Here is a 25,287-nt window from a genome sequence, read left to right on the forward strand (position 1 = left end):
TGGGGTGAACAGGCAATAAAAAATGCAAAAATATGTTTGATTACCATTTGCATGGATCAGAATGAAGGAAGGTGAGCAATGGTAGAAATAATGACAAGTTACCAGGAACAGTGTCACCTGTAGTTTTTTGCTAGAGGATGACAGCATAGAAGAAATTCAGGGATAGGACCTCAGGCCCCTGGGTGATGAGGCCACAGGTGAGAGGTCTCGGAGGTCAGTCCCTGACTATCACCTACTCCAACCACCCTCGACATACCTGAGGAGATGGGGCGGGGGCCATTGCAAGGCTGTCTCATGGTTTCTCGGTTCCCGGTGGCTTTGCGTTCTCTCTCCTCTTCCCAGCTCACCCTGACCAGGCTGCCCCAGTTCCTCACACTGTAATCTAATTGTGGCCAAAGCAATTTGAGACTAAGCAGAACCTATTTTTTTCTCTACAGAAATGGGATTCTTGTGTGTCATGTTCTCTCAAAAGGAAGGTCGGTTTGCCTTGAATATGAATAAAAGCCATACGATTATATTTATGAAGCCTGTGCCTATAGCTTATATCAAAATAGTACAGACATAGCACTTCAGAAGGGGAAATGAGGCCATGGCATTCTAAGCATCCATCCATATTTCAAGGAACTCAGTGTTTGGATATCACTGGATGTGAACAAAAAAACCAACTTGAGTTATTCAAAATTATATAGAAGCACAAATAATGAATGCAAACACGAACTTACTCAATTTCTATCTTCCTTTCTGTGCTATTTGAACCAAACTCCTGGACATACCTTGTCCACTTTAAAGATTGGTACACTCGGTTTTAAAAAGAAAAATCTCTACACTTATTGGGCTAAAATACTGATGAACTCCAAAAATGGGTCTGCCCCTGTGACTCCATTAAGGGGTTTGTCCGTGTGTTTTCTAGAAGCTTGTTCTCAGCAGCTGTTTGGCACCTAACAGCCATTGAGGCTCTGGATGAAAGGCATCCGCTTAAGCACCAGTAGTGGTGGATCATCGCCCCGGATGGACATTGGAGCGCCCGGGAGCTTCGTAGAAGCGCTGCGGCACGGGCCACAGTGGACCGACCTGGGTCTCCAGGGTTGAAGTCTGGGCACCTGCAGGTTTGGAAAACTGCCCTGGTGCTTCAGGTGTACATGGAGGGCTGAAGGCCACCCAAGTAGAAGAGGTGATTTTTCAGCCAGATGGTGCTGGGTCCTCAGTCACTTGTAAAATCAAAACAAGCCTATACTAGAGAATCTTGGGTAAAAGGGAAGATGCAGTGGCACAATAACAAAGTTTAAAAAGTAATTTGTATTCTGCCACCTACTTTCCTTTTGAATGGAATTTATTATAGAGACAGGCTTCCCAGATTTGCCAGGAAGGCAGTACTTCTGATTTCCATGAGATTTTATGGACTGACTTGATTGTTCACCTGCTGTGAAGGTCGGCCCAGAGGCCCTGGTCTTTGGGTGGAAATGCAAGCTCATTATCACGGGGCCGTCTCGGGTGGGGGCAGCGCGGGGGTCAGGAGATGGAGCCCGGTGGGACCTGGGCTTGGCTGCAGGGTGATCACCACCAGGGACTTACCGACCTCCTCCCCCAGCCCTGTGCTTCTGCCATGAGGGCCGAAGTGCGGACAGAAGGGACCTGGTCTTTGGCATCCTCTGAACCCAGATTCTGGCCCTGACCTCACCACTTTGGGTTGTATGAGCCTCATTCTCTGGTTTTAGTTTCTTGGTCAGAGAGGCGGGTGGGGAGCCCCCAGTAGGGCTCACATGAGTGGACTCCACGCACTGGCCTGCAACCCCTTCTCTGGGTCTACTGTCAGTGTGTACCTGATGGGTCCAGCTGAAGCTCACAGAGGCGGGCCTGCCCTCCCAGGGCAGCGGTTCTGTGCCCCTCACTGTCGCCCTTGGGGTAGGGGTCGGTGACTGGGGTAGGGGTCGGTGACATGGACTCCAGGACCCCCTCAGCTCAGATGAAGAACGAACGTATTTCCTCTTTTGTTCCCACCCCTGTGCCCACACCCTGGACGCCACCTCCTTATTTCCCCCTCCCAGGCCATCCTGGTCTCTGCCCCTCACCTCCCTCAGCCTGGCCCCCAACAAGCCCAGGGCTCCCTGCAGTGCAGCCCATCACTGCTTCTGGCTCAAGGGTCCTACTTGCTCTAGGTCACAGGGACCTCCTGCCAGGCTCCTGCCTAGGGTGGCAGTGACCCCTGGCTTAATCACCACCCCTCCCTGGGCCCTCACCTCTTCTCTTACCTCTGTCACAAGTCCCTGTCTGAAAATCCTGCCCTGATTTTGTTTTTCCTGATGCAGCTCGAGGGCCCTATGTAGCCCCTGACGGACACCTGCAAAGCTCTCCCTCGCTGCCGCCTCACCCCCGACTGCATCTCATCTCTCCCCTTCTGTTACAACACTTCTTGAAAGTAATGACATCCCCCAGCTGTGCACTGGGGCTCTTGCAAAGTGGAAGCAGATGCCATCACCCACCTTTGCTCACCCTTCATGCCGCCCAAACCACCTCACAGGCCTTTGGGTTGTTAGGCATTTTACTCATGATGCAGGAAGAAATAAATGACACCATCTGAACATTAGAATTCCCAGACTTTAGGAAGTTCTACTCTCAGATTGCATTTTCTGACCTCCTCAGGGGTGTCAATGATGGTGTTTTGCCAATGGGTTTCAGCCCCGGGCAAGTTCACTATGGATTCAATATGACCAAAGAAATGACAGTAAAATATTCTCAGGGTGAAAAGGTTATACCCAACTTTATTCCCATGGTGGCAGGTCAGTCACTAAAATCCTGTCCACTCAGAGAGTGTCTGCAGGCAGCAAGCTGGTCTCTGCCTCTGGGCTCCTTGGAGAAGGTTGATACAGATTTTGGGGGAAAGGAAGACAGAATGAGTCTGGAACTTTCGTAACACTAAGGAAGGAAACCATCGGAGATCACTATGGTCACCGAAAAAGAACCCAGGAGTAGAAGAGGTGGCAGCTCAGCTACAGTGACAGAAAGTAAGTCAGTGGTTGTTGGGGGCCCAGATTTGGGAAAGGGGAATGGATTACAACAGATATGAGGCTGAGTTTGCTAGTTTTCTTCTTGAAGAGTTCTACGTCCCATTGTGGGAGGGGAGGGTCCTGGTGAACCTGAACCACAGATGAAGGCTGATGTGTTTGTTGACAGGTTTGATAAACTGGGGACTTGACCACCTGCAGGCTTCCTGGAGTGGCCAGCTGGGGCAGAGCCTGGGTGCAGGGGGCAGAGACGGAAAACAGCCCTGTTACGGGCTGCTGCCTCCACCCTGTTACGGGAGCCCTCCTCCCTGATGACCCATTTTTCTCAGCTCCTGACACATATTTTGAATGTCTACTTAACCTGTCCACTGAATGTCTCAGAGGCTCTCAGCTTTCTCAGATCCCAGGCTTATTCCTCGATGTCTTTCCCCTGCCTCCTAAAAATTAAAGTTACTTTCGCTGTTTCCATATATTGGAAACATTTCCACCTTCCTCTCAGTTGCTCAACTCAGGACATGGAATGAACCTCAACTCTTTCCTTTTCTTGAGCTCCCAACACCCAGCCTATCAACAAGGACTGTCAGTCCCACCTTTAGGTATGTCCCAAATTGTCCTCTTGTCTCCCTGCCCAGCAGACTACCCACACATCTCTTTTGGGCCACGACAATGGCTTTCATACTCGTCCCCCGCAGACACACGCTCCACACAGCATCCTCAGCGCCTTATAATGCAGACCAGACCCTATCTCTGTGGATGCTTTAGTGGTTTAAAATCCTGCGTGCCCCCTGCAGGGTTCTACAGATGGTCCTGTCCCTCTGGGATCATGTGCCACTCCCTTTGCTGCTGATTTCTTGAAAATTCCTCCTCATTAACCTGAGGGTCCTTCCGTACTTGGAATGCTCCCAGTGAGACACACCCCATGCTCCGGTTCCCATTAGTTTTGTTACCCACCACTTTATCCCCCATTGAAGATCTCCGTGAACATTTGTTGGATGAATGAATGAATGAATCTCACACCGCTGACATCATACCAACCCTTTTGTTAAATGCCTTTAAAAGCCTCCCATTTCCTATCAGACTCTACGTTGAGTCTGGAGTCAAAGCTGCTTACATACTCCCCTCCCATCTATTTTCTCAGCCTCCTATCCCATACCTCCCCCCACACCCTATGCCAGTTCCACAGCAGCCTAGCTACAATTTTCCTGGCCTCTGCAGCTCCATTTTTCCTATTAAAACTTTATCATCCTGTAAAGGTCAGCTTCAACTCACCCTTTTGTGGTGATATCTTTCCTGCTTCCAGAAGCCGGTTAACATTTGCTGGTAATGCTCCCAAGCTCTGGCTTCTTTCTGCCTTACAGTAACTCAGGGGCTTTCCTATCTTCTTTTTCCACTAGTTTGAAAGAAGAAAAATCTCTCTGTTGTTTTGTACTTTTTTTTAATATTCTAAGATTGTAGCTCATAGGAATTGCTACAGTTATTGAATTAATGAAAGCATTATCTGGTTAAAATATGGTCCCCTGCAGTTATAAGATTCTGTCCCATGGATCTTTTACAGCATGAATGTATGTTTCTCAGTATAAAGCTTTTGCTAAGGAATTCACTTTAAACCTTTCCATGGATTGATTCCCCTGGGAGCTTTCTATCACTCGTTTAATGGTGGGGACCTGGTGACAACTATAATGGGGAAAAGCAAGATTCTGCCCTGGTGCACAATGGGCTTTGCACAGTCTGGCTTTTGAGTTCTCTTTGCAAATGGAAAACTTCAAGGCTGAGAAGATAGACTATTTCCATTTGTTTTACATTATATTTGAGGACCTAAATATAAATATTCCAGCTATTCATCTCAGCATGATTTGGTTATGGAAACATAATCGGAATTGTTTAAGAGACAGAGGTGGCTTCTATTTTGGTCCTGGCACAGGAAATTCAGCCTTTGTCCATTTTCACAGTTTGATTTATGTGAGGTTAAAAATTCATAGTGTAGGAGCTAACCTCAAGCAAATATTGTTCTTTGCATGAGCCAATTCAAACGTTCTCTCGTCTCGGGTTTCCTGTTCAAAGGTTTAGAAATGTGGAGTTCAGCTGAGGCTAACCTATTTGATCTACTGAAAGTCAGCCGGCCTTCATCGTGTTCCAGGGGCTGGGCCCTAGGTGGCAAGGGGCGGGGCTGGGGCCATGCCTCTTGCAAGTGCCCTTTCTATGCCTGATGTTTGTCATCTTATTTCATCTTAGGACGTAGGCCTGATTATCTTTACTTGCCCGAAGCAGAAACTGACATAGGTTAAGCAACCTGCCTGATGAGCTTGCACCACTGCTGAATGGCCAGCCTGCCTGGCACGACCAAATGCTGTGGGCTGGGTTTTCCGGGATGATGGAGATGTCTTGGCTCACAGCCAGCCATCCTGATGCAGAGAATTCAAGTGTGCGTTTCATCTCAGCCCTGACCCCCAAGGAAGGACGGTCTTTGTTTTCTTCCTGACCACCACACCCTGGGGCCCTGTGGTTTGTGAAATATGGACACATGAGAGTATCTGACTTTTAAAGGGTGACTGCACGTTTTGCTGTGGCCAGGGGGCAACTCAGCCCCCTTCCCCATGGGCTGCTATGGATGCTTCACTTTTCCTTCAGCCCAGCCAGGCTCTTGCTGGTCCTGTGCACAGCCCCGCCCCGCCCACAGACCCCTCTGGTTGTCTGGAAGCGACATTCCCCAAAGCCGCTTCATCCGTGCTGTGTCCCCCTCGCCACTTTCACATTTTGCCGGCAGGGGCCCAGGGACAAGACGTGCCTGTCCCAGGATCCTGCACAGGATCGTGTGTGTGCATCCAGGCCCTGGAGACCAAACAGCACTGCACCTGCTCACAACCCTCCCCTGACTCCGGGCTGTGGGAGCCATGTGATTAAGAAACAACGACCAAGCAAAACACCAGTGTAGGCAGACAGGGAGACGAGGGTGGCAGAGAGACCCGTGGGAGGCTCTCCATGTCAGTGCCGGACCGAGTCAGGGAGTGCCAACCTCACTCTGATGCACCACCCCTAGGGGTTTGATGGACCCTCTCCAGCTTCCTCTTCTTTCCAGTAAACGAGGACACAGATTCATGGCTTGTGTAGAGCTGCCTGACCAGGCCTGGATGTTCTCTTCCACTTCCCAACAAGATATCCTGAAAATAGAAGCATCTACCACCTTTGAAAAGTAGGGCCTGCACCGGACCTGGAGTTTGCTTGGAGTGACATTTGTATATTTTATAGAGATCAGAAGCTTTGGTTGAGGAGCGATCCACGTCCATTGTTTGCACGAGCACAGCCTGGTGAGCACAGCCTGGTGAGTCCCGGGAGGCCAAGACCCCTTGCTGCTCTTTGCTGGAGGCCACATTAATCAGAAAACCCAGCAGGCAGTCCGTCACCTTGCAGGAACTATTGTTTGAGGTATAATCAGTGATGTTCCCACTCCCAACCACCTTTATTATTTCTTTGTTTCTTCAGGTTCCATATTGAGCGTGGCTGCGAGCAGCAGGGCACAGACCACAGATCAGGGTCCCTTTGCCTCTGCCAGGTGCCCTGCAGACCCTGGGGAGGTCGGAATGGATGAAAACGTCTCTGATGGAGCCAAGATTTAATCCCTGGGGGAAGAGCTCACCACACACCAGGCAAAATTAATTAAAGCAGATCAACAGTAGACATATGATCTCTTTTGTCATCTAAAGTAATATTCTCAGGTCCCAGGGATTCAGAACTGCATATCTTTGGGGGCTGTTATTCAACCTATTGCAATGATAAAAGTAAGACTTAATAAAGATCAAGTTCACATTGATGGGACTGCTTATATTCAAATGTCCTTGGAACATTACAAAAGGGGCATAAACTTGGCTTAAAAATACCCCCAAAGCAAAAATTGTTATTTGCTGACACAGTCTTCCAAAATTCAAAGCTTAAAATAAATATTTAGAAAGAATAACCCAATTACCTGGACATTACAAATAAAATAAAAGTGCTCCGACAAAGCAAGTAAGCCAGCAAATATTATTTCAGATTACTTCAGAAACCATAAAAATGAAATAAAAGTGCTCCCACATAATGAGTAAGCCACCAAATATTATTTCAGATTACTTCAAAAATCATAAAAACGGAGACACAGCCAAGACAGCCAGAGGTTGCTGGAGAGGTTGATTTTTAACCCTAACTTCTCTCATTATCAGCTAAAAATGAAAAGAAATATGTAAGTAATCATTCAGTGCAGGGAATTAGAAAGAACATGAAATGGATGAAAACAGAAAAAAATAAATTAGAAAAGTGGTAGGTGTCTGGTATAATCAAGGAACACATGGAGAAACCACACCAGAATAAATTCAGGAGTGAGACGTGAGGGCCTCCGTTAGCATCATTACTGTCAATGTTATTTTGGAGGCTTTGGACACAGGCAGAAATAGGGAATATACAGTTGATCTGAAGAAGATGAAAGCATTATTATTTCCAGCCAATATAATTAAACATAAAAAACCCTGGTTATCAATCAAAATGATATGCGGCTCACTGATAGATTGATTCAGTGGCTGAATATGAAAATAATATGTAAAAATTAAATGTTTATATTCTCTATAACCACCTAGAAAACATAATAAATATTGATATAAATATTATTATTACTCCTACCAAGAAATGGGCAGCAACAATATGTTACATAATATGTCCTGGATGGTAGGACTGAATATTTTATATGACAGAATTTCCCAATTTATATGATATAAAAATCTCTATATAACATTTTTGGAGAAAGTTAGGTCAAAATATTTTCAAAGTTCATTTGTAAAAATAAAGTGGTAGGAATACATTTTAAATATTTTGAAAAGGAAGTGTTATGAGGGGAAGTAGCTTTTCTGAATATTAAAAATATATAAACCTATTTTACGTTTTTAGTCCACTTAGCCCTGTTATTAGAGGGGCAGTTAAATATGTGAAGAAACTGGCAAAAGTGAATAGCTGGGTAAGTTACGGATTACATAATGGAGCACGCTCACTCTACTAGTCAGTAGGAAGTGTGCTGATTACTGAAGTATGTGGGAAAAGTCCCTCCCCGGAATTTGTCAAGGGGGATTGCAGCAGCAGCATCAATGCACTGAGAGGTAACGTGTGCTCCCCTTAGCACGCCCACTTTCCCATCTGTGCCTTGGGTAGCCTGTAGCCATCCTAGGCAAGACCCTGCACGCTGTTTTCTAAAATAACTGAACACACCATAACCATATGGCCCCAGCAGCAGAGAATCAACAGTGGAGACCCAGCCTTTTTTCTCAAACCCAAAGAGAGAACCAAGGCCCGCCAGGAAGGTGAGGAAACCTAGATCCCCAGATGAGAAAGGCTTATACAAAGACACTAAAAAAAGAGATGCCAGAAGAAACAGGAGAATCTGGGATACAAAAGAAAACTAAGAACAATACTCCAAGTAGTAGAGAGACTTAGGATTTTGAGCTCATAAACCAAGACTAAGATGTTGTGAAAAAGAAAGAATTGCAGAACAAGGACACCTTTTAGAGAATAAGAAAATAAAGGTGAAGTCAGGAAAACCTCCTCTAGAGACAAACAGAAAATACAAGAGAAATGCTGAGATGTGAGTCATAAGAGAGGACAGAGAAAACAGTGTAACTATCATATAAAATACAGAGGGACTCAAAATGGATGAGGATATAAAACATTAGATGAAAGGGCTCCCTTCACAGCAAATTAGAAATGATTCCACCCTAAAGTAAGACTTAGGGCCTCTTTGCCTACGTAGCTGATCTTGTTTTCCCACTGCATTGATTTTTAAGAATTGCAAAGGTAAGTTCTTTAGCAAATTTCTAGAAAAATGCTCAGGTGTCAAACATTTTACAAATCATGCAGGATTTTCAGTTTATTATCACCACCACTGCCACCATCACCATCACCACCACCACCACCATATGTGTTTAAGGCTGGAAACTACATTTCCCAGAATCACTTTTCTTGTGCATTTTCTTTTACAGTTTGTCCATGAGAAGAACTTATGCAAGATTTGGAAAGCAGAAGTGATCATTGCCAGTCCTGAGCCCAAGCCTTAAGAGGCATCATGAGCTTCCATTTGCCTTCCTTTACTTCTGGCACCGTAAGGAGAAGAATATGTCCCACCAGGCCCTGGATCCCGAGGAGGATGAGAGACACGTGGAGCAGAGCCTCCAGAACCTGAAGCAAGAGCCACCCCAGTCTGACTCACAAACTGAGCAAGAAAGTATTCATACTTGTCTGCCACTGAGATTTTGTCATTGTTCGTTACACAGCACTTCCGTGACACTAGTTAACCAACACAGATGCACAGACTTTCTTAATTTTCTATCCTTGTTTTCTTTCCTTAGTTTTTTTCACAAAAGCCATATTTCACTGTAATAGTGAGATATCTCAAGCACTTTTTGGAAAAAGGTGAAGTATAGATAAGAATACTAATGAAATATTTTGGAGAATGCTACTTAATCCTTTTTGGTCTCCATGAGTGGTTCAGATGATTTTTAGAATGGCATTGTGTGACTGATCTTAATGCACTTTGGAATGTAGCCATTAAGGAGAAGTCTAGGATAAAGAAGTCAAATGAGAATAATGTCAAATCACTTCATCCACAGAGAGAAGAATTTTGGAGCAAGAAGCCAGAAAGAATATTTCAAGCAGGTGATGTATCTTAAAGTCATGCAAATGAGGTAATGGCCAAGTTGAGGATAGTCACTGGTGTGTGGATTTGTCCTACTCTTTTTTTTCCAAGGGATCTCATGGTTATATGTTTTTTATACATAAAAATTTTCTTCTGCTTTTCTTCTCTGATTCCTTTTATTGTTTTAAGATTAATTTTAGTTATAAATTCTAGAAGAGGGAATCTCAAAAGTCATAGCATAATGAAATCTTAAGCAGGATTATGTTATAATTTATTACAATTATCTTCAGTTTTTTAGGTGAAAGTGCTAACATGCCTTAGAATTCTTTTTATTGTCCCTCATCCTCCAAATGTAACTTTTTATGGCTTTTCTGTACATGGGATCGGAACATTGCTAATGCTCAGTGATCTGAGATCATAGCACCAATTGATAATGACAAAAAGATATCAATCACCTCAAATAAGAAACCCTGGGGAAATCAACAGAAGTAGAAAACTATATATTTTGTGCAGAGGCTTAAAAGAAGGAAAAACTATGGCTTCATCAGATCTTCTGTACATTCTGCAAGCATAGAGCAGGTCTGTGTAATTTATTTTGAGACTGTAAGCCTGTGCTGAGATGCAGCAACTGCTGACCGTGCCATGAATCATTAACCCTCCTGCCATTCAGGCAGACAGTGGTTATTGACATGGCCATGTGGGGAAACAACTGAGGGTCTCAGCCCTTGGGAGACCCTGCTAATGGTGTGTGGACCAGCAGGTTTTCCTCCCTTTTGTAAAGGTGACTTTGTCCCCTGGGTTTGTCTGGTCCTGTGCCGCAGTGGTGAAGTCCCACGTAGGAATGGTTGTTTCTCCCTCCAAGCTCTTTTTTATAGTGTTTGGAATGTATGCACCTGGGTGAGTGGTTTGTTTTTTTTTTCCTTTTGAGGGCAGACTGCATTTGACGAAGATCAAGGAAGGGGCAGGTGAGGAGGGTGACTGGTGGCACATACATGGAGAATTAGATGTGGGTTTTTTGAGACCCAGCTGAACCCAGAGTACAGGGCTGTTCAGACACCTCCTCCCTGTTCCTCTGATGAGCCTCGGGAGGAGCGGCGGCTTTATGCACGTGAGTTGACCCACCGGCTGAGTTCCCGCGAGAGCCGAGGCGGAGCTGCGGGGCACGGCATCTGCGGTCCCTGCGCAGAGCAAGGCAGGGCCATGTCCGGCCTGCCGGGTGTTCCAGCCGGTGCCTAGTGGCAGGCATGTGGGCACTGAGGGACCCGGCGAGAGAGAGAGAGGAGGGACCTGCTTCGGTTTTACTGCGGTGTAAATGCAGCTTGCTGCAAACATGTGGTAAGGAACAAAGGAGAAGGGGCTGGGGGCCGTGAGCCGGGGCGTACGGCCGCACAGCGGGGCAAAGAACGCAGCACCGGAAGCAGAGGGCAGGACCGGAAGCAGAGGGCAGGACCCGAAGCAGAGTGCAGGACCGGAAGCAGAGGGCAGGACCCGCCAGAGACCTTGACAGCTTCCCTGGCTCTCCGTCTACCCAGGTGAATGTGGCTGGTGCGTGGACGAGCTGAGGTAGGCAGGCCCTTGGATTCTTTGACTCATCAGGGAAAGGAGGTAGGATTCTTGGAAAAGAAGAAAAAAGCTGTTCTTACAGGGTGAGAAGGCTGGAACCACTTGATTTTAAGAAGGAAGATTTGACCTACTGTTTAAGGCAGCCTGAGGGAGCGCATAGAGTCTGTTTTAGAGGCCGTAACTTAGTGAAGTGCAGCAGGTTTCCCACCCCTGGCACGTGCACAATGCTGAGAAGTTCTGGGATGTGTCATAAAACACACAAATAGCTCGAAGATTATGTCAGAGGAACAGGATTTATATAATGTCCTGCTACACTCAGGGTATGGTGAATGGTACAAGCAGTCAGCAGTCGGGGATGGGGGAGGAAGAGCACATTGATGGGCATTTCCGAACTTACAGGGGACGTCAGACATGCCACGCAGCAAATCACCGCCAAATTCGCCGCTGAAAATCCGCAGCTTATCGTCGTTATTTGCAGATTCTGTATCTGCTCAAATTTATTTGCTACCTCAAAAAATCAATACCGTCACTGGTTTCGGGGCCACTTGCGGATATGTGTAGAGTGGCAAGAAATTTGTCACCGATGTACATGTCCTCGGCTGAGGTCTAGGAAGGCAGTGTTTCCGCTCTCATACTGCAAACGAGCCCCTTTGGTGGTCTCTTTAGTGCCCTATTTCTGCATGTACTCTTTATTGGTGATTTCACTACGGAAGGGAGCCCTGAGCGCAGTGCTGAAGTGCTGTCTGGTCCAGCAAGAAGGCTGCTATGCGCCCCATGGAGAAAATACGTGTTGCAGATAAACTTCATTCAGGCGTGAGTTAAATGCTCTTGGCAGTGACATCAATGTTAATGAATCCACAATGTACATTAAATGAGGTGTCTTTGAAAACAGATACACGTAAAACAAGGTTATGGATCGATGGGTTGAGGACAGTGCTGGGAACAGACCCTGGCAGGAACCTAACCCTGAACTTCCCCAGAAGCCATGGCACTGATTCATTTTTCACCATGACTTCATAGAACATAGAACATAGCTACTGTGCAAAAAGAGAACTGACTGTGCATTTATCTCATTTAGTCTCTCAGTTTCTGTAGGTCAAGGGTCTGAGCATGGCTTCACTCTGTCCTCTGCTGGGTCCTCGCCAAGCTCATGTGATTTTTTGGCAGGATTCAGTCCCCTGTGGCCACAGGACTGACGTCCTGTTTTCCGGCTGATGTTTGCTCTCGGCCCCCTGCAGTTCTTTGCCACAGCCCCTGACAGCGCGACTGCTCACTTCTTCACACCAGTGGGAGAATCCTTTGCTCTAGTTGCCCATGCGAGGGTCTCCTGTAGGATAACATAGTTATGTGAGCGACTATCCTGTATAACATAACCTTCTCAAAGGCACATCCCACCACCTTTGACATATTCTGTGGGTTAGAAGCAAATCACAGGTTCAACTCACACTCACGGGGAGAAGATGACACATAGATGCGACTTGCTGAGGGTCACATGAAGGTGTGCTTGCTGTAAAGGTGTACCAGAATCTTCCAGACGATTCCATAGGAACATGGGGGAAGATGAGATACCATGGTTTACTTGGGAAAGATTTAACAGTTTTGAAAGCAACGTCTACAGAAGCATCTGCATGTCACTTGTGAGTGTGTGAACACTTGGGTCCCATCCAGCTCTGTCACTACCTGTGGGCAAATCACTGGGCCTCCATTTGTCATCTATAGAGTGGGCCACACAGTTTGAAATCTTTGGGTAAGTGAACTGCAGACATTTTTAAACAATTACAGTGGTAAATTCATAGGATCAAGGGGTCTGCAGATCCCTCAGACTGGCGGACAGGCCTCCAAGGAGGTCCTACTCGTCCTCTTCCATCTGTTAAGAATTTTTCAAGGGTCCCTGTTTCATGATGTGGTTTCAGTGGAATTGAAAGGCCCAGAATTACAGAAACAATTCTGTTTGCGTTTAGCTAGGCCTCTGTCCACACTGAGCCCACAATGTGCACGCACACCACTGCCTGACAAGCCCACAGATGAGGTGCTCAGAAAGGTCTGTTCCACTTCTGGAGCCTGCTGCTTAATAAGAATCGGGGTGAAGGATGGGCACAGGGCACCCAACGCTGTTTGGTTCTGAGTTCACATGTCATCATGGATGACTCCAGAGGCACCATGATTATTGCCCTAATATCTGGTGGTCTTTGTAGAGCAAAGGATGCAGCCTTAAGTTACCCAGGCTTCCTCCTCAGTCTAGAGATGAAGCAGGGAACTGGGTTTGGGGTCTCTTCCCAGTGCATCAGTGTGTGTGGCCTCCTTAAGCTTCGTTTGCGGGGGATACACATCAATGGAGATCATTCTCTTTAAGAATCGCACACTGCAGTCCTTTTGTTTAAGAACTGCTTTGTTTCGCTTTTATTGGGAGTCAAAAGGCATTAGCCACTGAAGCTAGGCTTCTTGAGCTGGGCATTCAGACACAGACCACAGATGGCCGGACAAAGACTAATGCTTGTGCTCCAGGCCGGATTTGCCCCAGGACCTTCCTCTGATGGGGCATCTTTCACTAACATTTGCTCTGTCAAGGCCAACTTTCCCCGAACAAAGGATTCTTTCTATACAGATGACTCCTAATAACCACCCCCCATTTTTTTCCCTGTGAGAACATTTGTTTCTAACCCTTTCCAGAAAAATACATTCCTAACTTCTAAATTCACTGAGAGGCAACAGATATTCTGCAGAGACACTGAGTGTTAGCGGGAGTATCACAGTCCCGCCTGATTAAACCAAGTCCTGTCACTCAGATCCCATGTTATTTCTCTGCAAAACGAAAAGGCTGAGCTGGATGATCTCCAGGTTCCTTTTTTCTACTCTAAAATGCTAACGTGGGTCCGAGACTGGAGGATAACCACTGCTTCCTGCATTCCGGCACTCCAAAACACCAGGAGTGCCTGCTGAACGCCCCAATTCCCGGGCCCCAGGCAGTGCAGCGGGGTCAGAATCCCAGGGGGTGGAGTCTGAGCATTTGTATTTATAGCAAGCCCCCAGGTGTTTCTAATGTACAGTCAGATTTAGGAACAACGAGGCGGCGTTGGTTTGGAACGCAAGCTGGAGCGGCATGTTTCTGCTTGCGAGAATGAGCGATCCATTCCGAACAGCAGCAGGAGAGCTGGCTTGTTCCGCTGGGTAAGCAGTCTCTCTCTTCTTTCGGACACAGGTGTGGTGGTATTAGGCCCAGGAAGAAAACACAGCAAGTAGCTTTGCAAAACAATGAGCTCTTACTTGAGCAACTGGCCTCTCCTCCCCCCTAGACTTTATCCAGGCCCCAGCTTCAGTAGTGTGCAAATACAAGCTCAGACATTGCTGACCATCAAAATTGTGACAGCTGAAAGAAGTGAGTAACTTACTGTCTTGCCAATGGGTTTCAGCCCTGGGCAAGCTCACTATGGATTCAGTGTGACCAAGAAATTCATAGCAAAACGTTTTTTGGGGTGAAAGGGTTTTATTACCCGGCTTGTTCTCCCAGCGGTAGGTCGAGCACTAGCATCTCTGCCTCCGCCCGGAGCGCTGGGCCAAGCTGTCTACATAGCACAATAATAGCTTATTACCTAAAAGTGTGGAAGTGACAGCCCAGCAACAGGCCAGTTACATCATCAGGTGGTTTAAATTCAGTGAGGATCCTGGCCATAGGAACCCCAACTTCCCCACACTTATAAACTCCTGTGGCCCTTCTTCATTTTGACAGCTCCATCCTTTTTGTCAATCTACCTGAAGGAGATTGAACCTCGAGTTATTTATCTTATTTTATTTGGGGACTGGAAGACAGCCTTCCTATTCACTTACCTGGTTTTCACTCATGAGGACACAAATCAAAACTCTATCAGAAAAGTAATAGGTGCCACTTATCCTTGTCTTGAGGACAGTGGAAGCCCAGGGATCATCCTGCCGACGGGGAATTGAAGGAAGCCACTCTCGCCTTCATTGTTGTGAAGCTGCTTCTCCCTGGAGGCACCGTGGTTTTTTACCCACTTGGGTTATGAAGGAAACTTCTGGTACTGGCACTCTTTATTATGGGGAAAATAAATAATAAAGAGAGTTTGCCTGCAACCAGGCCCGGGTGAAATAGTGAGTGGTCAGTGCAAGGGGCTGTGGAAAGCAGGTCGTCCATGTGCTGGGGACGTCCCTGGGAGGTTGCGGTTGTCATATGCACACTCAGGTCCCCGGGGGATCACTCTGAGACTTCAGCATGGGCCATGTTGCATTCTAATGACTGGGGGTGTCATTCTGAGGTTGTCAGCTCTTTCAGGGAACAGGGCTGATGGGTTTCGTGCGCCATCTCTGATGGGTGGTGGAGGTGAATGCCACCTCGTGTGGTCCAGCATGCTCGATTTCCTTCCTACAATGTTTGTTTTGTTTTGTTTGTATTACCAGAATGGTGGTGAGGGAACAGAAAACAGTCTAGCAATTTGGAATAGATAAACTCAATGACACAGAAAGCTTCTATAAGTCTTCTCAAAAAGCGTCTTACAGTCTTGAAAAATGATCTTGAAATGTACTTTGGTCTCACCCAAATGAATCCTCAATTCTTCTTCTCTTTTTATGCAAAACCTTGGAGTTGCCAGTAGAGAGCACCCTGACAGCTGTAGAACAGGACCCTCCCAGGCCAGCTCCCTTGTCAGGCTTAGAAGTGGACAGTGGCTGGGGTCAGTGGTTGCCTCTGCTCTGGGCTGCAGGGGGATCATTCACCTCTAGGGTGAGGGGTCAGGTTGGGATTTGTGGGGAAGGAGGTGAGGTTATGAGATAACGCTGGGCCCATGGATGCAGGACCCCACTTCGACCTCAGCCATCCTCCGCTCCCCTCCCTGTGAGGTCGCTGAGGGGGCAGGTGCTCAGGGACAGTCTCAGCTGTGTGTCAGTGTATCACCAGCTGGAGATCCAACTGCACTTCCAAACTCAGCCTAGTCTTCAGAGCTGAAAAGTTTGGGCCACATGGTGAGCCAACCTTGGCCTGAAAAATGAGACCAGAGAAACCTTTTCATCCTGAGACTGAGATGTGGTCGTTGCTGGGTGTCTGTCCCAAGCCACCCACAGGTCGGGGACATGCTCATGTGAACATCTGACCTCAGCCACAAGAGGAGAAGAAGAGAAAGGGAGCTCAGAAAGCCGAGGAGAGGCGGTCGGGAATCTAGCCGTGCTACTGAAACGGAACCCTCTTGAGGAGGAAATCCATACCCTTTCCCTGGCCTTTAACTTCTCGCCTGGAGGGCTGTGGCCTGGGGTAAGATTACATTCATTTCATCCCCCTTTCTTATCTGAACTGGGGAAGGGGGATGGAGACGAGATGGGGAGGGAGGAAGGCTTGAGCCAGTCTCTCCATCCTTGTTTTCTCTCTGAGAGGCCAAGAGACTTAATAGAGGGCCTGGGGTCAGGCCGGAATGTTGTCTTTCTGTAACCCTGGGATGTGGGCATGAGCAATATTCCAGAGACCTGCCTGCATCCCTGTGGGATGGCCCCCTAGTCCTTGCCAACACAGCTCCTATCCTTAAGGGCTCAGCAAATGCGTTTTGATAATTCCACCAGAAGATTTCAAGTTGTCCGGGACACGCCTTCTACTAAGGCTGCCCAGTGGACACTATATGCAAGGTGGAGAAGAGCCCTCTGCTCGTTGCACCCAGTCCTGGGATCTGCAGACATCCTCCAGGGTCAGCCCCGCAGCGGGACCCCCAGCGCAGGACAGCACCAGTCACATAGCAAAATTCTGCCAGGAAAATACTTGGTGAACAAATTCTTACATAGTGAGTAAGTTCTTACATGGTGAACAGTACAAGGGCAGTCATCACAGAAACTTTTGGTTTTGATCACGCATTATGAACTGTAAACAATCAGGTCAAATATGAATATTCGTTTGATTTTTATACTTGATTTATATCTGCCAGGAAAATACTATAAAAAAAATGACACAGAACCACTTTATATACCTATTAGAATGGCCAAAATTTGGAACACTGCAAGTGCTGGCAAGAATATGGAGAAACAGGAGCTCTCATTCATTGCTGGTAGAACTGCAAAATGGTGCTGCTTAGAAGACAGTCTAAGAGTTTCTTACAAAACCAAGTATATTCTTAGCAAATGATTGAGCAATTGCACTCCTGGTTATTTACCCAAAAGAGTTGAAAACATCTGTTCACACAAAAGCCTACCTATGGATATTTATAGCAGATTTATTCATAACTGCCGAAACTGGGAAGCAGGCACAATCAATGTCCTTCACTAGGTGATGGATAAATAAACTGTGGTCCATCCGGACAATAGAATATTATTTAGGATTCAAAAGAAATGAGCTGTAAAGCCATGAAAAGACATGGAGGAAACTTAAATGCCTATGACTAAGTGAAAGAAGCCAATCTGGAAATGCTACATAGTATGTGATTCCAGCCTTACAATATTCTGAAAAGGCAAAACTATAGAGACAATAAAAATACCAGTGGTTGTCAGAGGAGAGGTGAGTAGGCAAAGCACAGAGAATTTTTAGGGCAGTGGAAATACCGTGTGTATTATAATGATGGATATGTGTTTGTAAACCCAGAGAATGTACACCGAGAGTGAACTTTAATGTAAACTGTGGACTTTGGTGACTGTGGTGTGACAATGTCGGTTCATCCTTGGTAAAAACGTACTATTCTAGTGAGTGGTGTTGATAATGGGGGAGGCTTTGCATGAGTGGGGACGGGAATATGGAAAATCTCTGCACCTTCATCTGAACCCAGCTTCCTTTAAAAAATGTCTTAGAAGAGTGAACCAGATTTGCTGCTCTCACATAAAACTTAACAATAACCTCCCCATTATTCCTCATATATAGTCATCAAATAGACAAAAACGCATTGCATTCCATAACCTCCATTCTTATTACTTCACTGGAACTGACTTATTTCCTTGAGATCCTCAAAAGCTGCGTTTTCCCAACACCGAGTCTTTCCTGTCCTTCCCCCGAAGACTCAGAGGGTCACGGGAACATAAGAAGATAGCTATACCAGCCCCACGTCCACCAAATCCAGCCCATGTCACAAAGCGGCCACTTGACTACTTCATGGGATGCTTCTAAACAGCATGAATCCCGAGACGAGGAGGCTGGCTGGCTCCGTACCAGCTCGTGCCAGCCCCGGAGCACGACCAGTGGGCGCTTTCCTGGACTGCCTCAGCTTTTTCCGTGAAGGGCCTGATAGTAAATATTTTAAGCTTTGCTAGTCCTAAAGTCGCAATCACAACTGCTCTGCTGTTGTAGTGAAAGCAGTGGTGTCTGGCTCTGTCCCAGTAAAACTCTATTTAGAAAAACAGCCGACCATGTTTGGCCTGGGGTGGTACTTGGTGAATCCGTGCTGCAGCGTGGGAAGGGTGGGCCAGCGGGTGGGACCCCTCCTGTCTGTCGCCCAGACACACCCCCTTGTCCCGGGTGGCTCTCCCTTCAGGGTGAGGCCCTCACGCGTGGCCTTGGCTGGTCCAGGGACAGGCCTTACCTAAGCCTGGCTGCTGGGGTTTCTCTCTAGGACTGGTTTAACGTGAACACGGGGAAGGGCTGGTTGCCCTTGGTGGCCCAAGCCATAAGATGGGAATCCCAGGCCCTGTTAGCAGGCACGTTCTCCTCCAGGTGAAGGAAGCACATTTGTGCTAAGGGGAAACAGAGCCGGTGCTCAGCACAGTGAGGGCTCAGGACGGAGAGAGGGAACCTGTGGGCCGCCAGCTCATTGCCTTCTCATAAATCCCTCTTTGTCCTCCAACTAGTATGAGCTGAATTTCTGTTAGTTATAACTGAAAGAATCTTCATCGATTTTCCAGCTCACATCCTATAGGACCCAGTTATCCCCAATAATTAGCACCACAGCTTCTCCTGGTCTCCTGGGTACCAGTGTGGTCTCAGTCTTGCTTCCTTACTACGTCCTAAGGGAGTTTGTGGGTGTGCCTTTGCCTTGAGGATGCAGGCACGATTCGCATTTCAGGGACAGCGCCAGCACACACGGGCCCGCGTTGCCTGAGTGGGCACGGCAGCCGTAGTTTCTCTATTCCAAACCCAGACACTGACTGATGATTTCCCAGCTCCAGAGCAGTTCTCTGCCTTGCGGAGATCAACCATTGGGCAGGATTTACAACTTGCAAACGAGGCTCTCCTGGGGCCGCACTGGGCCAGACAGGCAGGTACACTACACCTTCGCTCACACCAGTTTCCTGGATGTGGCCACCGCTGGGGGATTTGCCAAAGACCAGGCTTTTGTCTGTACACGGAAGCAGGAAGACTGAACCAGCCCTGGATTTTCTGAGGGGAATTACCTGTCTTGTCCCTCAGTCGAGCTGCCTTGATCCCCTGAGCTGGGTCTGTGGCACCTAAGGGGGATTTGCAGGCTCCTGGGTCCCGCCCCCAGGACTTGGAGTTTGTCATCGGGAATGTGTGAAGTCAGGGGAGAACCTCTAGTTCCCACACTCTGGTCATTTGGGAGAGTGAAAGACCCGGGGGAGGGAGCTCAATCATCACTGGAATCTTTTTATTTCAGAATTTTTCAGGGTGGTGGGCCACACACATTCAGATGATCACAGCCAGGCCTGGGCAGGGGGTGAGGAAAAGCTCTCTGGTTTCCCAAATTTTCAGCCCTGAGATTTTGATAGGAGTGGCACCACCAGCCCTCCACGGAGCTGCCTTGGTGTGGGGGGCCCCAGGATGAGTGAGACCTGAGAAACAGCCGTGTCATTCTGGGCGGCTTTGTGTCCCTGTGACATGGGCTTGGTTACCGCTGCTCCAGGAGCCGGGGAGGACTCTGCCCTTAATCTTGAAGGAGACCTTCAGCGGCGCCAGCCTCTGCTAAGCTTGCACATGTGTCCCAGCACCTGCGGCTTAGGAGCCTGGATGAGGACCCAGAGAGGAGAGGCCCTGTGAGCAGACTGCTTACGTCTGGGACGACACAGGTGCCATGGTCACTAACACGGGCTTTGTCAGCCAGCTCTTTGAGTGTTTTATCTGGGGGCCCCGTTTACAGGCACTCTGGTGATAAAACTCAAAATGGGAGAGTGCTCAGTGCAGAGTGAGGCCTGAGGCTGAGGGCACGTGGGTGCCGGGCCTCACCAGCTGGGCCTCTTTTCTCAAGAGCCAGCCTAGGGGGGCTTAGCAGGCCGGAGTTTGAAATAATCTGATGCCCATAAAAATACATACTGTTCATAAAATACAAAACTACATTAAAATACACCTGCTTTCTGTAGTGGATGCTCAAAACAAAATTTGTTTAACATTCAAAAGCGATTGTGCCATCATGGCTGAAGGCAACTTGAAGTCCTCAACTTGGGAGGCTCCTAACTGCAAAGCATTCCAGAGTTGGCTGAGGGCACCCCAGCTCCCTTCTCCTGCCTCTGCTTGCTGCTGCCCAGACCTGGGACCTCACAGCACCCCCTGCACAGGCCACACAAGCATCGTCCTACCCCAGGACTTGGCGCTAACAGGGCGTGCTCCGGGGGGCTGTGCACCACAGCTCACTGCTCAGGCCGACTCAGGGAGAGAGGGGGGCCCAGCGGGCAGCAGCCCGCTCCATGTATTGATGGGGATGAGAGTGCCATCGACAGTGACACTGAAGAGGCCTCTTCTGAGCAGCCGCTGTGTGTGAGGACGGCTCTGATGTACATGCGTGTGTCTCCTCGGCCCCGAGAGATTTCCCTGTGCGCTCTGAGTCAGCTGAGGCCTGGGAGAGCCGTCGGTCTGGTCTTCATAAAGCAGCCCCTCTGGTGCATCAGCTTCTCTTTGCTTTCACCTCTGCCGCCGGCCCCCAGCCTTGTGTTCAGGTCTGAACTGCTGCCTTAATGGCCACATGGACACAGCAGGGTCTCAAGGACAGGGGCCCAGGCCATCCATCTTCTTGGGCCTGGAGTCCAGGGACATTCCTGCTGCTGGCTTGCCCGGCCTCTCGCTCTGCTTGGCCTGGCCCCCCCGAGGCTCCCCTGAACTCTCATCTGGCTCTCTCTTGACTGTGACATGTGCTCCCAGGGTGCTTGCATTTATACTGAGTAATATTTCATTTCAACCTCCTAAGTTCTAATCTTTCCTCCAAACAGTAATAGAAAAATAAGCATTTATTTGAGGATTGTCATAACACACTGGATGAATTGTCCAGTCATGTCATGCATGCTCTCATTCAGTGCCCTAAAACCATTTGCCCCGACTAGAGGAAGAAACAGGCTCTCCTCTGTTTCCTTGCCCAGGCCACACAGCTAGTAAGTGGCTGAGCTGGGATCCGAATCCGGATCGGTCAGGCCCGGAGTCTGAGGGCTTAGTCGCTGAAGCCCAGCCTTGCCATCAGGTAAAACAAAGTTGTGTTTTCACTTGTTTTTCTGTTTTGTTTTGAGGATCACACACTTCAGTCACCTGTCTTACTGGCAAAGGAAGGTAATCAGAATCAGATAAACAGCCCATGTTTTGTGTAACCCCCTGTGGGATTTTGTGTTCCTGCAACATGTGGAATAGCAACAGAGGGAATGCTTTCATGTAAAGCATGAGTGAAAAGAAAATGACGGTCCAGGAGGGCGAGGCACACTGCTCTTGGGACTGGGCTCCCTGCCGGGCCCTCTCTGTGACCCTACTTAGGGAGCAAGGGGATATTTTACCTGGAATCCTTCACGATCATAACCAGCTGGAATCTGAGCTAAAACTTCTCCTGTCAGCTGCAGCCCCACCCTTAGCAATGGAGTACCGGTCCCTGGATTCCACTTGAGGGAGTTTTCTATTTAGCCAGCATGGCTTTAGTACATAGTTTGTGTAGGGATTGTGACGAATCAAGATGAGTAAGAAAAATAATTTCCTTCCAGGACTCTATCGCTTTACAGGGGGGTTAAGACACATCCTCAGAGAACAGCAAAGAACAGACGCTTTTACCATGTGCAACAGTTTCACGGCATCTCAAAGGGAAGTACAAGGATGAAAGTCCAAGGTGGGCATTGGGAGGCCTCCAGAAGGTCACAATGTACGATTGACCCCTGTGTCCCTTCAGGGAAGAGGGCACTGGACCATGGGTGCCCGGCCAGAGTGCATGCCCACAAGGAGCCCACAACGTGCCCAGCGGTGCCCAAGGGAACACAAGCACTCATCTGGAAGGCGTCTGCACACCCCAGAGACGCTGAGGGTCCTGCTGTCCCCTGAGGTCAAGCCAGCACCTCCCGTAGTCAGCCCTGAGCCACGTCCCTGTCCCCTTGTCTCCTGGCAGATACCTGACTTCGGCTCCTGTTACCCCGACTTGGCTCCTGGTGGGCATTGAGGTATCAACTCTGCTCCTCTCAGACTGGGTCCATGGTGTCCTTCCAGGCGTTTTGACCCCCAGTGTGGGCCCTGCCAGTCAGTCCATGCCTAGGGACAGCCCAGGGACGGCTGCCATCTTTATGTATGGGGAGAGCTGGAGCTGCGGGGTGAGCTGGTGGTCCCCTTCCGAGAACAGACCAAGCTTAGGGAAACGATGATCAGTGATCCCCAGGGAAGATCTCCCCATCTGCAGCTGGCCCTGTGTGTGCGTGGGAGACGGAGGGGACTGTGCGGGAATGAAGGAAGACCAGGGCTGGGTGGCTACCGAGCAGTAGTCTCATATTTTCCTTGCTACGCTGCCAGTTGTTAACCTTTGCATTATCCCATGTGCCAATTTGGGGGGCAAAGGAAGACTGTCCCTATTCTTAGAGGTTCGGTTTATAGAAGCAGAGAAGGAAAAATTCCTAATAACAAACATAAAATCAATCGAGTACTAATTTGAGTAGTGACTTACTGTTGTATTTCTTTTACTTTGAAGTATATTTTCCATGGAATTTTGTGTGTAGATGAGATTCTGAATTCATTGCATTTGACTTCCTTCTTTATTTCAAAATCTGTGGACCCTTGTGGAGCACTCCAGAATAATGACTTCTCTCTGAAGTCATCTCCTTTTGGCAAACATTTTCTAAGAGTGTTTTATGCACACTTAATCTGGACAATGTTGACAACTTGTGTCCCTCCACAATCCTAGATCAAATGCTGAATCCTTTTATGTGGAAGAGATGCAACCCCCACCCCCACCCCCACCCCCAGCAACTTCTTTGGACCTGGAATCGCTTGGGTGATATGCACCGGGACTCGTTGGGCTGGTAGTGCTGGTCCAAGGGATGACACGGCTCTGGGGAACAAGCTGTGGGGTGCCTTGGAGTGAGTCTAGGTCCTTGACACCTTCACTTCATGCCCCATTTGGAAAGCTCTTGTTAGCTGTGCATCTGCTCAATATTCCACCCCTGAGAGAGATGCCTAATTGTTCTCCATGTTGGAAGGGCATTCAGTACGTGGAGGTGCAATGCCAGTGGGCATGTGGCTGCCAACCTGCAAGTGTAAATGCTGGACAGTGGGAAAATACTTAAAGATACTCTAAAGATAAAACTAGAATGTGAAAGCTAGAAAGGAATTTGGAGTCAGGACTTTTTAGTGACTCTTTCAATACAGGTTTGAATTCAAATTATTTGAGGAAGAAGTTCCAAATTCCACTTTCCAGGCCTCAACCCAAATTTGGTTCGGTTGGTGTGGAGTAAGACCCTGGTAATTAGGTGTTTAAAACCTTCATTAGAGGATTTTGTTACATGCACTTAGTTCCAAATCACTTGACGATTAGAAATTCCTCACTCTACAGATGAAGAAACTGGATACCTAAGACATCAAATGACTTGGCTAAAGTCACACTAGCCAATACAGCCAATAGCTGCTTGCCAGGGCCCCATAAGAGGCGGACAGCCCAGCCAGACCTTAGCCCCACTCCTGGCAGAGTCCAGCTTGCTGCGGGTGCCAGGCGACTGCCAGGAGGATGGAGGTCACACGGCTGGTATGTGGCTGAGCCCAGCTGAGGACTCTGGGAGAGGCAGAGAGGGGAAGGGCCCCCTTTTCCAGAGATCCTTGCTTCACACCCCAGTTTTGCCAATTACTAGCTGTATGATCTTGAACAAAGAGTTCAGCCTGTTAGCTTCATATCTCTTGTTCGTGGCAACAGAACCATTGAGAGGATGGAGTAACACAGTCACCTTAAAATGTTCAGGGCTGTGCCAAACACACTGTATACACCTAACAGCAGCTGTTTTTATTTTTGTGACAATCCAATGCTCTTTTTGCTAATACTTTTTGCCTATAACATTTTTTCATTTTTATGTAATAAACATTTGAGGACTGTATTGAGATGACATGAAAGCAATGTGAATACTCTACCCGATGTCTGGAATTTCATATTACTTAGGACACAGACTGATGCTTTTCAATTCATGAGCCAATTTCTCATCCTATCTAATTTTAGTTCCCTTCATTACTTCAAAAAATTTCCCCTCAAATTGCCAAGGTGAGAAGCAGACCCATTTATTTTTCCATTTTCTGTCTGCAGAACACATTGCCCCTCAATTTTCTCACCTGTAGAGTTATGAACATCTTTCCTACCATCTTAATAACCACCAATCTGTCCACATAGTGAAACATTTGACAGTCAGAAACACACAGTATATACAGATTAGAAAATGCTGACTTTTCAACTTTGGGGCTTGTTTGCATGATTTCTGAGGGCCTTTACTTCTCTTAGGAATTAAAATCTAGCATTGTGGAGTGGTACTAATTGGACCCCATCTAAGGTTTGTTCAAAGGACAACAGAGCGATGGTTTAGATCCCTGATGAATTAGGAGCCTCCTTCTTTGGCCAAGGCCTCCTTGAATCCTGAACTTAATCAGAGAGGCAAGCCTGGCTTGGTGTGCTGGATGGCTGGTGGCGTTATTGACCTCGTAGTGCCTTCGACAGGAGAAAAGTAGACTGTCACCATTGAAAATCTAATGTGAAGGAGGTGATCCATACTCATGATTTTATAAGTGAGCCCATTTATGAAAATAGCTTCTCCAGTCTTCTATATCTGCCCTCTTCTCTTTAAGCAACAACCTAAGTCCTAAAATGAATAGACTGAAAGGCGTACAGTGTGGGGTTATTGGTACTTTCTTTGTAACAACCCAGGATACACAAGGATATCAGAGCCCAACATGCCTACATTTTCCCTCCTGAATTTTAATACTACACATTTTAAAAGGCCAGAGTTCAA

The 25,287-nt window shown here is 47.6% G+C and overlaps 2 long non-coding RNA genes across 5 annotated transcripts in view; both read left to right on the forward strand.

Annotated features, from left to right (window-relative positions):
* The window catches only part of LOC108384496 (uncharacterized), a 43,225-nt gene extending 33,368 nt beyond the window's left edge, over nt 1-9,857 (forward strand). The window contains exons 1-4 of one of the 3 annotated variants that reach the window (XR_012123442.1): nt 703-3,002; nt 5,235-6,321; nt 6,483-6,778; nt 8,996-9,857. This is a non-coding gene — a long non-coding RNA (uncharacterized lncRNA). Of the gene's footprint in view, nt 1-699; nt 3,003-5,234; nt 6,322-6,482; nt 7,596-8,995 lie in introns of those variants that run through there. The other 2 variants (XR_005058978.2, XR_001850047.3) reach the window with 2 other exon arrangements.
* A 578-nt stretch (nt 9,858-10,435) lies between these two features.
* LOC140844919 (uncharacterized) overlaps nt 10,436-25,287 on the forward strand; it is a 32,538-nt gene continuing 17,686 nt past the window's right edge. The window contains exon 1 of one of the 2 annotated variants that reach the window (XR_012123453.1): nt 10,436-11,211. This is a non-coding gene — a long non-coding RNA (uncharacterized lncRNA). The remainder of the gene's footprint in view (nt 11,212-25,287) is intronic. The other variant, XR_012123452.1, reaches the window with a different exon arrangement.

Source organism: Manis javanica, chromosome 12 (genome assembly GCF_040802235.1).
Source record: "Manis javanica isolate MJ-LG chromosome 12, MJ_LKY, whole genome shotgun sequence".
NCBI lineage: Eukaryota > Metazoa > Chordata > Mammalia > Pholidota > Manidae > Manis > Manis javanica.